The following is a 12500-nucleotide window of genomic DNA, read 5'->3' on the forward strand; positions in this document are numbered from 1 at the left end:
GCCCACACTAAGAGAGTTCAGTTTAGCGTGGCCCACACTAAGAGATTTCAGTTTAGCATGTCCCACACTAAGAGAGTTCAGTTTAGCACGGCCCACACTAAGAGAGTTCAGTTTAGCATGGCCCACACTAAGAGAGTTCAGTTTAGCATGTCCCACACTAAGAGATTTCAGTTTAGCGTGTCCCACACTAAGAGAGTTCAGTTTAGCATGGCCCACACTAAGAGAGTTCAGTTTAGCATGGCCCACACTAAGAGAGTTCAGTTTAGCACGGCCCACACTACGATAGTTAATGACAAGACAACGTAATCCTTCGTGTTATAAATCACAAGGCCTGGAAAGATACACAGAAAAACCCACCAACGTTTACGTCAAAGACCACTACGTCTGATCTATCGTGCATCAACACACACACGTTGTACTGACCCAAACCCACCAATAGCCTGAGGATAAGAGCGGTGAACAGCTGGCAGACACATTTGGCCGGTCACACACTGTTAGACAGGACTAAGTCTGGAGGGGAAAACCCAATTTAAACGATACCTAGTTAATAGACTCTGTTTGGGGGAAACATCAGCAAGCTGTTGGATACAATCGCTTCATTAACCCGGTAGTGTGATATCTATCCACACGGTGTCCATATTAGGACATGCTCAGTCTCAGCAGGACTCGTCTCAGTCTTGGTGTGTCTGGTTTCAATCCGAGGCTTGTTGTAGAATGAGCCGTTATCTGTAGCGTTTACCATGACCGCTATGGTAGTGGATGAGGGAACATTGACCATTTTAAAAAGTGCAATGTCAACACCGTTTTACAATGCGCTTAGGATTCGATCCCAACCTCGGTCTCGGAGTCGTACTGAGACGGTGGCTGTCCTAATAGTCCAGCACACCACGAAACCCAGCACACTGCTAACTCCAACACACTGCTAACTCCAACACACTGCTAACTCCAACACACTGCTAACTCCAACACACTGCTAACTCCAACACACCGCTAACTCCAACACCTGCTAACTCCAACACACTGCTAACTCCAACACACTGCTAACTCCAACACACTGCCAACTTAAGCACAGTGCTAACTCCAACACACTGCCAACTCCAACACACTGCTAACTCCAACACACTGCCAACTCCAACACACTGCTAACTCCAACACACTGCTAACTCCAACACACTGCTAACTCCAACACACTGCTAACTCCAACACACTGCTAACTCCAACACACTGCTAACTCCAACACACCGCTAACTCCAACACACTGCTAACTCCAACACACTGCTAACTCCAACACACTGCTAACTCCAACACACTGCTAACTCCAACACACCGCTAACTCCAACACACTGCTAACTCCAACACACTGCTAACTCCAACACACTGCTAACTCCAACACACTGCTAACTCCAACACACTGCCAACTTAAGCACAGTGCTAACTCCAACACACTGTGAACTCCAGTCAGTTACAGTACCTCTCTCTGACGTTGTCAGTTACAGTACCTCTCTCTGGCGTTGTCAGTTACAGTACCTCTAACGTTGTCAGTTACAGTACCTCTCTCTGGCGTTGTCAGTTACAGTACCTCTCTCTGACGTTGTCAGTTACAGTACCTCTCTCTGACGTTGTCAGTTACAGTACCTCTCTCTGACGTTGTCAGTTACAGTACCTCTCTCTGACGTTGTCAGTTACAGTACCTCTCTCTGGCGTTGTCAGTTACAGTATCTCTCTCTGACGTTGTCAGTTACAGTACCTCTAACGTTGTCAGTTACAGTACCTCTCTCTAACGTTGTCAGTTACAGTACCTCTCTCTGACGTTGTCAGTTACAGTACCTCTCTCTGACGTTGTCAGTTACAGTACCTCTCTCTGACGTTGTCAGTTATAGTACCTCTCTCTGACATTGTCAGTTACAGTACCTCTCTCTAACGTTATCAGTTACAGTACCTCTCTCTGACGTTGTCAGTTACAGTACCTCTCTCTGACGTTGTCAGTTACAGTACCTCTCTCTGACGTTGTCAGTTACAGTACCTCTCTCTAACCTTGTCAGTTACAGTACCTCTCTCTGACGTTGTCAGTTACAGTACCTCTCTCTAACCTTGTCAGTTACAGTACCTCTCTCTAACCTTGTCAGTTACAGTACCTCTCTCTAACCTTGTCAGTTACAGTACCTCTATCTGACGTTATCAATTACAGTACCTCTAACGTTGTCAGTTACAGTACCTCTCTCTGACGTTGTCAGTTACAGTACCTCTCTCTGACGTTGTCAGTTACAGCACCTCTCTCTGACGTTGTCAGTTACAGCACCTCTAACGCTGTCAGTTACAGTACCTCTCTCTGACGTTGTCAGTTACAGTACCTCTCTCTAACCTTGTCAGTTACAGTACCTCTCTGTGACGTTATCAGTTACAGTATCTCTAACGTTGTCAGTTACAGTACCTCTCTCTGACGTTGTCAGTTACAGTACCTCTCTCTGACGTTGTCAGTTACAGCACCTCTCTCTGACGTTGTCAGTTACAGTACCTCTAACACTGTCAGTTACAGTACCTCTCTCTGACGTTGTCAGTTACAGTACCTCTCTCTAACGTTGTCAGTTACAGTACCTCTAACCTTGTCAGTTACAGTACCTCTCTCTGACGTTGTCAGTTACAGTACCTCTAACGCTGTCAGTTACAGTACCTCTCTCTGACGTTGTCAGTTACAGTACCTCTAACGCTGTCAGTTACAGTACCTCTCTCTGACGTTGTCAGTTACAGTACCTCTAACACTGTCAGTTACAGTACCTCTCTCTGACGTTGTCAGTTACAGTACCTCTCTCTAACGTTGTCAGTTACAGTACCTCTCTCTGACGTTGTCAGTTACAGTACCTCTCTCTGACGTTGTCAGTTACAGTACCTCTCTCTGACGTTGTCAGTTTCAGTACCCCTCTCTAACGTTGTCAGTTACAGCACCTCTCTCTGACGTTGTCAGTTACAGTACCTCTCTCTGACGTTGTCAGTTACAGTACCTCTCTCTGACGTTGTCAGTCACAGTACCTCTCTCTGACGTTGTCAGTCACAGTACCTCTCTCTGACGTTATCAGTTACAGTACCTCTAACCTTGTCAGTTACAGTACCTCTCTCTGACGTTATCAGTTACAGTACCTCTCTCTAACGTTGTCAGTTACAGTACCTCTCTCTGACGTTGTCAGTTACAGTACCTCTCTCTGACGTTGTCAGTCACAGTACCTCTCTCTGACGTTGTCAGTCACAGTACCTCTCTCTGACGTTATCAGTTACAGTACCTCTAACCTTGTCAGTTACAGTACCTCTCTCTGACGTTATCAGTTACAGTACCTCTCTCTAACGTTGTCAGTTACAGTACCTCTCTCTGACGTTGTCAGTTACAGTACCTCTCTCTAGCATTGTCAGTTACAGTACCTCTCTCTAACATTGTCAGTTACAGTACCTCTCTCTGACGTTGTCAGTTACAGTACCTCTCTCTAACGTTGTCAGTTACAGTACCTCTCTCTAAGGTTGTCAGTTACAGTACCTCTCTCTAACATTGTCAGTTACAGTACCTCTCTAAGCACTACAACTCCCCATCCAGAGTCCCTGTTACCCTGTCATACCAGAGCCTTGGTAGAAAGTTGTTGTCTTCCTGTCATACCAGAGCCTGGGTGAAAGCTGTTGTCTTCCTGTCATACCAGAGCCTTGGTAGAAAGCTGTTGTCTTCCTGTCATACCAGAGCCTTGGTAGGAAGCTGTTGTCATCCTGTCATACCAGAGCCTTGGTAGAAAGTTGTTGTCTTCCTGTTATACCAGAGCCTTGGTAGAAAGCTGTTGTCTTCCTGTCATACCAGAGCCTTGGAAGGAAGCTGTTGTCGTCCTGTCATACGAGAGCCTTGGTAGGAAGCTGTTGTCTTCCTGTCATACAGGGATGGTGCTTAATTGTCCCCATTAAAGAGGTTGACCTTGTTGAGATTTAATGAATGAGTGTTGTGTGAAGGTTAATTAGATTGGGAGATGTCCATGCATCACAGAACCCTTTGTCTTAACTCACCCTGGCAGACCAGAAGCCAATTGGTCGTCATTCAACTGCCAGTGTGAAATATTAAATGTGATTTATCTCGATGACCTGAGAGGCACATGTTCTGTATGGACATGTTTTAGTCAAATCAGGGTCTTCAGAAAGATATTCCCCTCAGTCGATATTGAACCATTCCATGTTTGACAGATTTTCAAAGATCTTCGGTGTAGTATAGTAAGTAGCCTTGTACGAGCCTGGGCTTGTACGAGCCAGAACGGCTGATAGGAGCAGTAGCTCCTGTTACTATAGTGAGGCAGCTTGATGTACCAGGACACCCCCTGGACAGGACACTAGTCTATCTCCTGTTTCTGTAGTGAGGCAGCTTGACGTACCAGGACACCCCCTGGACAGGACACTAGTCTATCTCCTGTTTCTGTAGTGAGACAGCTTGATGTACCAGGACACCCCCTGGACAGGACACTAGTCTATCTCCTGTTTCTGTAGTGAGACAGCTTGATGTACCAGTACACCCCCTGGACAGGACACTAGTCTATCCCCTGTTTCTGATGTACAGGACACCCCCTGGACAGGACACACATTCATCTACTGTTTCTGTAGTGAGACAGCTTGATGTACCAGGACACCCCCTGGACAGGACACTAGTCTATCTCCTGTTTCTGTAGTGAGACAGCTTGATGTACCAGTACACCCCCTGGACAGGACACTAGTCTATCCCCTGTTTCTGATGTTCAGGACACCCCCTGGACAGGACACTAGTCTATCTCCTGTTTCTGTAGTGAGACAGCTTGATGTACCAGGACACCCCCTGGACAGGACATTAGTCTTATCTCCTGTTTCTGTAGTGAGACAGCTTGATGTACCAGGACACCTTCTGGACAGGAAACTAGTCTACCATCCGAATATTACAAATGTAGAATCTTGTAAACAAAAACACACCACGGCTGGACCACCATGCACATTGATCCACAGACCAAGGTCTGGCCCATGCATAATGCAACTGTGGTGATGTAGGGGCTGTGGTGATGTAGAGACTGTGGTGATGTAGGGACTGTGGTGATGGAGGGACTGTGGTGATGTATGGACTGTGGTGATGTAGGGACTGTGGTGATGTAGAGGCTGTGGTGATGTAGAGACTGTGGTGATGTAGGGACTGTGGTGATGTAGGGATTGGGATTAGGGTACCATTTGGGACACAGACCGGGCTGTCTCTGACTGGCAGAACCAATCGCAGTAGGTCCTCATTGCTTTGTTAGACTGCTGCAGAGAGGCTAATGGAAGTAGAGGTTTGTTGTACCTTTGACAGGACCAACAGCAGTACGTCCTCATTGCTTCGTTAGACTGCTGCAGAGAGGATAATGGAAGAAGAGGTTTGTTGTACCTATGGTCACACCAAAGCTGTAGATTACCGACACTAGATCCAGGTATTTATACTGTATGAATCGATTTGGATAACGTACAGCAATCGTAGTTTGACTTTAAACCCCATTGAAACATAACCCATGTTATGTTCTTTATCACGGAGACTTACATGTTGTGGCTTGTGTATTGAATAGCTGGCATTGAGGAAATACGTGCGAGTAACAGAATCAATGGTGAATTACAGGATTTCCCAGGGAGCACAAGCCAACCATGTCAGCCGGCTGTATTGACATGGCCGTTTGGTTATTGTTGCTGCCATGGTTGAATGATGCATTCATATAGACGTCCTTCATAACATAACAGACAATACAAGGTTGATTTATCTGATTTATCAAGGTTGATTTATCTGACATGCAGCGTGGTGGTTACTCATGTCTTTTAATGAAGAATAGCGATACATGAAATACTATATATAAACAAAACAACAAACAGAACGCGAAAACCTGTTACAGCCTATCTGGTGAAACTACACAGAGACAGGAACAATCACCCACAAAATACACAGTGAAACCCCGGCTACCTAAATATGGTTCCCAATCAGAGACCACGAGAATCACCTGACTCTGATTGAGAACCGCCTCAGGCAGCCAAGCCTATGCTAGACACACCCCTAATCAGCCACAATCCCAATGCCTACAAAAACCCCAATACGACAACACAATAACCCATGTCACACCCTGGCCTGAACAAATAATTAAAGAAAACACAAAATACTAAGACCAAGGCGTGACAACTGGAACTAAACTAAAGGGTTAATTGTTTAAGCTCAACATGCAACTAAACTAAAGGGTTAACTGTTTAAGCTGTAGGCCTACATGATTTTCAACCCCAGATAGATTTAATGATATGATCAAAGAATCAACCAGAACATGAAATGAGAAAGATATTAAATCAAGAACCACACAGTCCTGGCACAAAATTGCAGTCTTTTGATAATAACTGATGCAAAGAGCCCCCCTTTCCCCCCCAATAACTAGTCATATACTGTCATGGATCCCTCCGGTACTGCTGCTCATTCCGTGTACCAGTTCCGGAGGTCTACGTCATCGGCTTCTAGGTGTCACTGAAATGCTTCATTGCCACCAACCCCGGAGTGTCTGGTCTAATTACGCACACCTGGTTCCTATTTCCCCCTGATTCGTAATTGTATACATGTGCCCTCTGCTCGCCATTGTCTTGTCGGTTATTGTTACCATGTCCGTTGGTCCTGTGTGTACCTGTGTTATTGTTACCAGGTCCGTTGGTCCTGTGTGTACCTGTGTTATTGTTACCATGTCCGTTGGTCCTGTGTTATTGTTACCATGTCCGTTGGTCCTGTGTGTACCTGTGTTATTGTTACCATGTCCGTTGGTCCTGTGTGTACCTGTGTTATTGTTACCATGTCCGTTGGTCCTGTGTGTACCTGTGTTATTGTTACCATGTCCGTTGGTCCTGTGTGTACCTGTGTTATTGTTACCATGTCCGTTGGTCCTGTGTGTACCCGTGTTATTGTTACCATGTCCGTTGGTCCTGTGTGTACCTGTGTTATTGTTACCATGTCCGTTGGTCCTGTGTGTACCTGTGTTATTGTTACCATGTCCGTTGGTCCTGTGTTATTGTTACCAGGTCCGTTGGTCCTGTGTGTACCTGTGTTATTGTTACCATGTCCGTTGGTCCTGTGTTATTGTTACCAGGTCCGTTGGTCCTGTGTTATTGTTACCAGGTCCGTTGGTCCTGTGTTATTGTTACCATGTCCGTTGGTCCTGTGTGTACCTGTGTTATTGTTACCAGGTCCGTTGGTCCTGTGTGTACCTGTGTTATTGTTACCAGGTCCGTTGGTCCTGTGTGTACCTGTGTTGTTGTTTCGGCTTTCATGCTGCTTGTTTTGTGCAATTGTTATTACGGGTCTCGTCCCGTATATTTAGTAGATGTTTAACCTCTGTCTCTTGTTTGGTTTGTTATTACGGGTCTCGTCCTGTATATTTAGTAGAGGTTTAACCTCTGTCTCTTGTTTGGTTTGTTATTACGGGTCTCGTCCCGTGTATTTAGTAGAGGTTTAACCCCTGTCTCTTGTTTGGTTTGTTATTACGGGTCTCGTCCTGTATATTTAGTAGAGGTTTAACCTCTTTCTCTTGTTTGGTTTGTTATTACGGGTCTCGTCCTGTATATTTATTAGAGGTTTAACCTCTGTCTCTTGCTTGGTTTGTTATTACGGGTCTCGTCCTGTATATTTAGTAGAGGTTTAACCTCTGTCTCTTGTTTGGTTTGTTATTACGGGTCTCGTCCCGTGTATTTAGTAGAGGTTTAACCTCTGTCTCTTGTTTGGTTTGTTATTACGGGTCTCGTCCTGTATATTTAGTAGAGGTTTAACCCCTGTCTCTTGTTTGGTTTGTTTTTACGGGTCTCGTCCTGTATATTTAGTAGAGGTTTAACCCCTGTCTCTTGTTTGGTTTGTTATTACGGGTCTCGTCCTGTATATTTAGTAGAGGTTTAACCTCTGTCTCTTGTTTGGTTTGTTATTACGGGTCTCGTCCTGTATATTTAGTAGAGGTTTAACCTCTGTCTCTTGTTTGGTTTGTTATTACGGGTCTCGTCCCGTGTATTTAGTAGAGGTTTAACCTCTGTCTCTTGTTTGGTTTGTTTTTACGGGTCTCGTCCTGTATATTTAGTAGAGGTTTAACCCCTGTCTCTTGTTTGGTTTGTTATTACGGGTCTCGTCCTGTGTTTTTGTGTTTGGGGCTCCGTCCCCCGCCCCGTGCCTTTTCATGTTGTATTGTTGGAGTAACCCCTCTATTACGTATTCCTGCGCCTGTATACGTGTTTGTTGGGGCTCCGTCCCCCGCCCCGTGCCTTTTCATGTTGTATTGTTAGAGTAACCCCTCTATTACGTATTCCTGCGCCTGTATACGTGTTTGTTGGGGCTCCGTCCCCCGCCCCGTGCCTTTTCATGTTGTATTGTTGGAGTAACCCCTCTATTACGTATTCCTGCGCCTGTATACGTGTTTGTTGGGGCTCCGTCCCCCGCCCCGTGCCTTTTCATGTTGTATTGTTAGAGTAACCCCTCTATTACGTATTCCTGCGCCTGTATACGTGTTTGTTGGGGCTCCGTCCCCCGCCCCGTGCCTTTTCATGTTGTATCGTTGGAGTAACCCCTCTATTACGTATTCCTGCGCCTGTATACGTGTTTGTTGGGGCTCCGTCCCCCGCCCCGTGCCTTTTCATGTTGTATCGTTGGAGTAACCCCTCTATTACGTATTCCTGCGCCTGTATACGTGCTTGTTGGGGCTCCGTCCCCCGCCCCGTGCCTTTTCATGTTGTATTGTTGGGTGGAGTATTAAACCCCTCCTATTACGTATTCCTGCGCCTGTCTCTAATCATTTTATACCACGTGACATATATTCTAATGTAATAAAGTTCCTAATAGCCATGAAATAGTGCCAACTCTGAGAGACTGGTTATTTTAAAATGGAGGATTCATTGCGTTGTGTACTACGATCCCAACTCTGAGGGACTGGTTATTTTAAAATGGAGGATTCATTGCGTTGTGTACTACGATCCCAACTCTGAGGGACTGGTTATTTTAAAATGGAGGATTCATTGCGTTGTGTACTACTTTCTCATTGTTTGTGTGTATAATCTAAAAGTGCTTCCATTTCCATTTGATAGCATGACTATGGATTTAAACATCATTGACATTGATTCCAGCTAAGGGGGTAGGAGCCCTGCCCATGATAATACAGATGTTTATCCAGCTCCAACTTGACAGACAGTTACAGTTGGATTCATATGTGGTTAGTGTCTACAACCCTCCCTGTTTGGTTTACTTTAAATAGATGTTTTAGGTCTGGCCGGGCTAGAGCCCCCATTGTAACAAACTCTAGTTTAGTAGCGTTATTTACAGATGACAGATACACCACATGGCTAAAAGTATATGGACACCTGCTTGTCCAACATCTCATTACAAACTCATGGGCATTAATAGGTTGGTTCCCTTTTTTGCTGCTATATCAGCCTCCATTCTTCTGGGAAGGCTTTCCACTAGATGTTGGAACATTGCTGCTATAACAGCCTCCTCTCTTCTGGGAAGGCTTTCCACTAGATGTTGGAACATTGCTGCTATAACAGCCTCCACTCTTCTGGGAAGGCTTTCCACTAGATGTTGGAACATTGCTGCTATAACAGCCTCCACTCTTCTGGGAAGGCTTTCCACTAGATGTTGGAACATTGCTGCTATAACATCCTCCACTCTTCTGGGAAGGCTTTCCACTAGATGTTGGAACATTGCTGCTATAACAGCCTCCACTCTTCTGGGAAGGCTTTCTACTAGATGATGGAACATTGCTGCTATAACAGCCTCCACTCTTCTGGGAAGGCTTTCCACTAGATGTTGGAACATTGCTGCTATAACAGCCTCCACTCTTCTGGGAAGGCTTTCCACTAGATGTTGGAACATTGCTGCTATAACAGCCTCCACTCTTCTGGGAAGGCTTTCCACTAGATGTTGGAACATTGTTGCTATAACAGCCTCCACTCTTCTAGGAAGGCTTTCCACTAGATGTTGGATCATTGCTGCTATAACAGCCTCCACTCTTCTGGGAAGGCTTTCCACTAGATGTTGGAACATTGCTGCTATAACAGCCTCCACTCTTCTGGGAAGGCTTTCCACTAGATGTTGGAACATTGCTGCTATAACAGCCTCCACTCTTCTGGGAAGGCTTTCCACTAGATGTTGGAACATTGCTGCTATAACAGCCTCCACTCTTCTGGGAAGGCTTTCCACTAGATGTTGGAACATTGCTGCTATAACAGCCTCCACTCTTCTGGGAAGGCTTTCCACTAGATGTTGGAACATTGCTGCTATAACAGCCTCCACTCTTCTGGGAAGGCTTTCCACTAGATGTTGGAACATTGCTGCTATAACATCCTCCACTCTTCTGGGAAGGCTTTCCACTAGATGTTGGAACATTGCTGCTATAACAGCCTCCACTCTTCTGGGAAGGCTTTCCACTAGATGTTGGAACATTGCTGCTATAACAGCCTCCACTCTTCTGGGAAGGCTTTCCACTAGATGTTGGAACATTGCTGCTATAACAGCTCCACTCTTCTGGGAAGGCTTTCTACTAGATGTTGGAACATTGCTGCTATAACAGCCTCCACTCTTCTGGGAAGGCTTTCCACTAGATGTTGCAACATTGCTGCCATAACAGCCTCCACTCTTCTGGGAAGGCTTTCCACTAGATGTTGGAACATTGCTGCTATAACATCCTCCACTCTTCTGGGAAGGCTTTCCACTAGATGTTGGAACATTGCTGCTATAACATCCTCCACTCTTCTGGGAAGGCTTTCCACTAGATGTTGGAACATTGCTGCTATAACAGCTCCACTCTTCTGGGAAGGCTTTCCACTAGATGTTGGAACATTGCTGCTATAACAGCCTCCACTCTTCTGGGAAGGCTTTCCACTAGATGTTGGAACATTGCTGCTATAACAGCCTCCACTCTTCTGGGAAGGCTTTCCACTAGATGTTGGAACATTGCTGCTATAACAGCTTCCACTCTTCTGGGAAGGCTTTCCACTAGATGTTGGAACATTGCTGCTATAACAGCCTCCACTCTTCTGGGAAGGCTTTCCACTAGATGGAACATTGCTGCTATAACAGCCTCCACTCTTCTGGGAAGGCTTTCCACTAGATGTTGGAACATTGCTGCTATAACAGCCTCCACTCTTCTGGGAAGGCTTTCTACTAGATAATGGAACATTGCTGCTATAACAGCCTCCACTCTTCTGGGAAGGCTTTCCACTAGATGTTGGAACATTGCTGCTATAACAGCCTCCACTCTTCTGGGAAGGCTTTCCACTAGATGTTGGAACATTGCTGCTATAACAGCCTCCACTCTTCTGGGAAGGTTTTCCACTAGATGTTGGAACATTGCTGCTATAACAGCCTCCACTCTTCTGGGAAGGCTTTCCACTAGATGTTGGAACATTGCTGCCATAACAGCCTCCACTCTTCTGGGAAGGCTTTCCACTAGATGTTGGAACATTGCTGCTATAACAGCCTCCACTCTTCTGGGAAGTTTTTCCACTAGATGTTGGAACATTGCTGCTATAACAGCCTCCACTCTTCTGGGAAGGCTTTCCACTAGATTTTGGAACATTGCTGCTATAACAGCTTCCACTCTTCTGGGAAGGCTTTCCACTAGATGTTGGAACATTGCTGCTATAACAGCCTCCACTCTTCTGGGAAGGCTTTCCACTAGATGGAACATTGCTGCTATAACAGCCTCCACTCTTCTGGGAAGGCTTTCCACTAGATGTTGGAACATTGCTGCTATAACAGCCTCCACTCTTCTGGGAAGGCTTTCTACTAGATAATGGAACATTGCTGCTATAACAGCCTCCACTCTTCTGGGAAGGCTTTCCACTAGATGTTGGAACATTGCTGCTATAACAGCCTCCACTCTTCTGGGAAGGCTTTCCACTAGATGGAACATTGCTGCTGTAACAGCCTCCACTCTTCTGGGAAGGCTTTCCACTAGATGATGGAACATTGCTGCTATAACAGCCTCCACTCTTCTGGGAAGGCTTTCCACTAGATGTTGGAACATTGCTGCGGGGACTTGCTTCAATTTAGCCCCAAACATTTTTGAGGTCGGGCAGTAATGTTGGACGATTAGGCCTTCAGGCTTGCAGTCTGTGTTCCAATTCATCCCAAAGGTGTTTGATGGGGTTGAGGTCAGGGCTCTGTGAAGACCAGTCAAGTTCTTCCACACCACTTTGTGACTGAGCCTTTGTTGCTCCTAGACGTTTCCAGTTCACAATAATTGCACTTACAGTTGACCGGGCAGGACAGAAATGTGTTGGAAAGGTGGCATCCTGTGACGGGGCCACATTGGCCTTACTGAAGAGCTCAGTGACTTTCAATCTACTGCCAGTGTTTGTCTATGGATATTGCATGGCAGTATGCTCAATGTCATACACCTGTCAGAAACGGGTATGACTGAAATAGCCAAATCCACTAATTTGAAGGTGTGTCCACATACTTTTGTATACATAGTGTATGCACAAAGCCATTCAATTGA

This window comes from Oncorhynchus kisutch, unplaced genomic scaffold (assembly GCF_002021735.2).
Source record: "Oncorhynchus kisutch isolate 150728-3 unplaced genomic scaffold, Okis_V2 Okis02a-Okis13b_hom, whole genome shotgun sequence".
Lineage (NCBI taxonomy): Eukaryota > Metazoa > Chordata > Actinopteri > Salmoniformes > Salmonidae > Oncorhynchus > Oncorhynchus kisutch.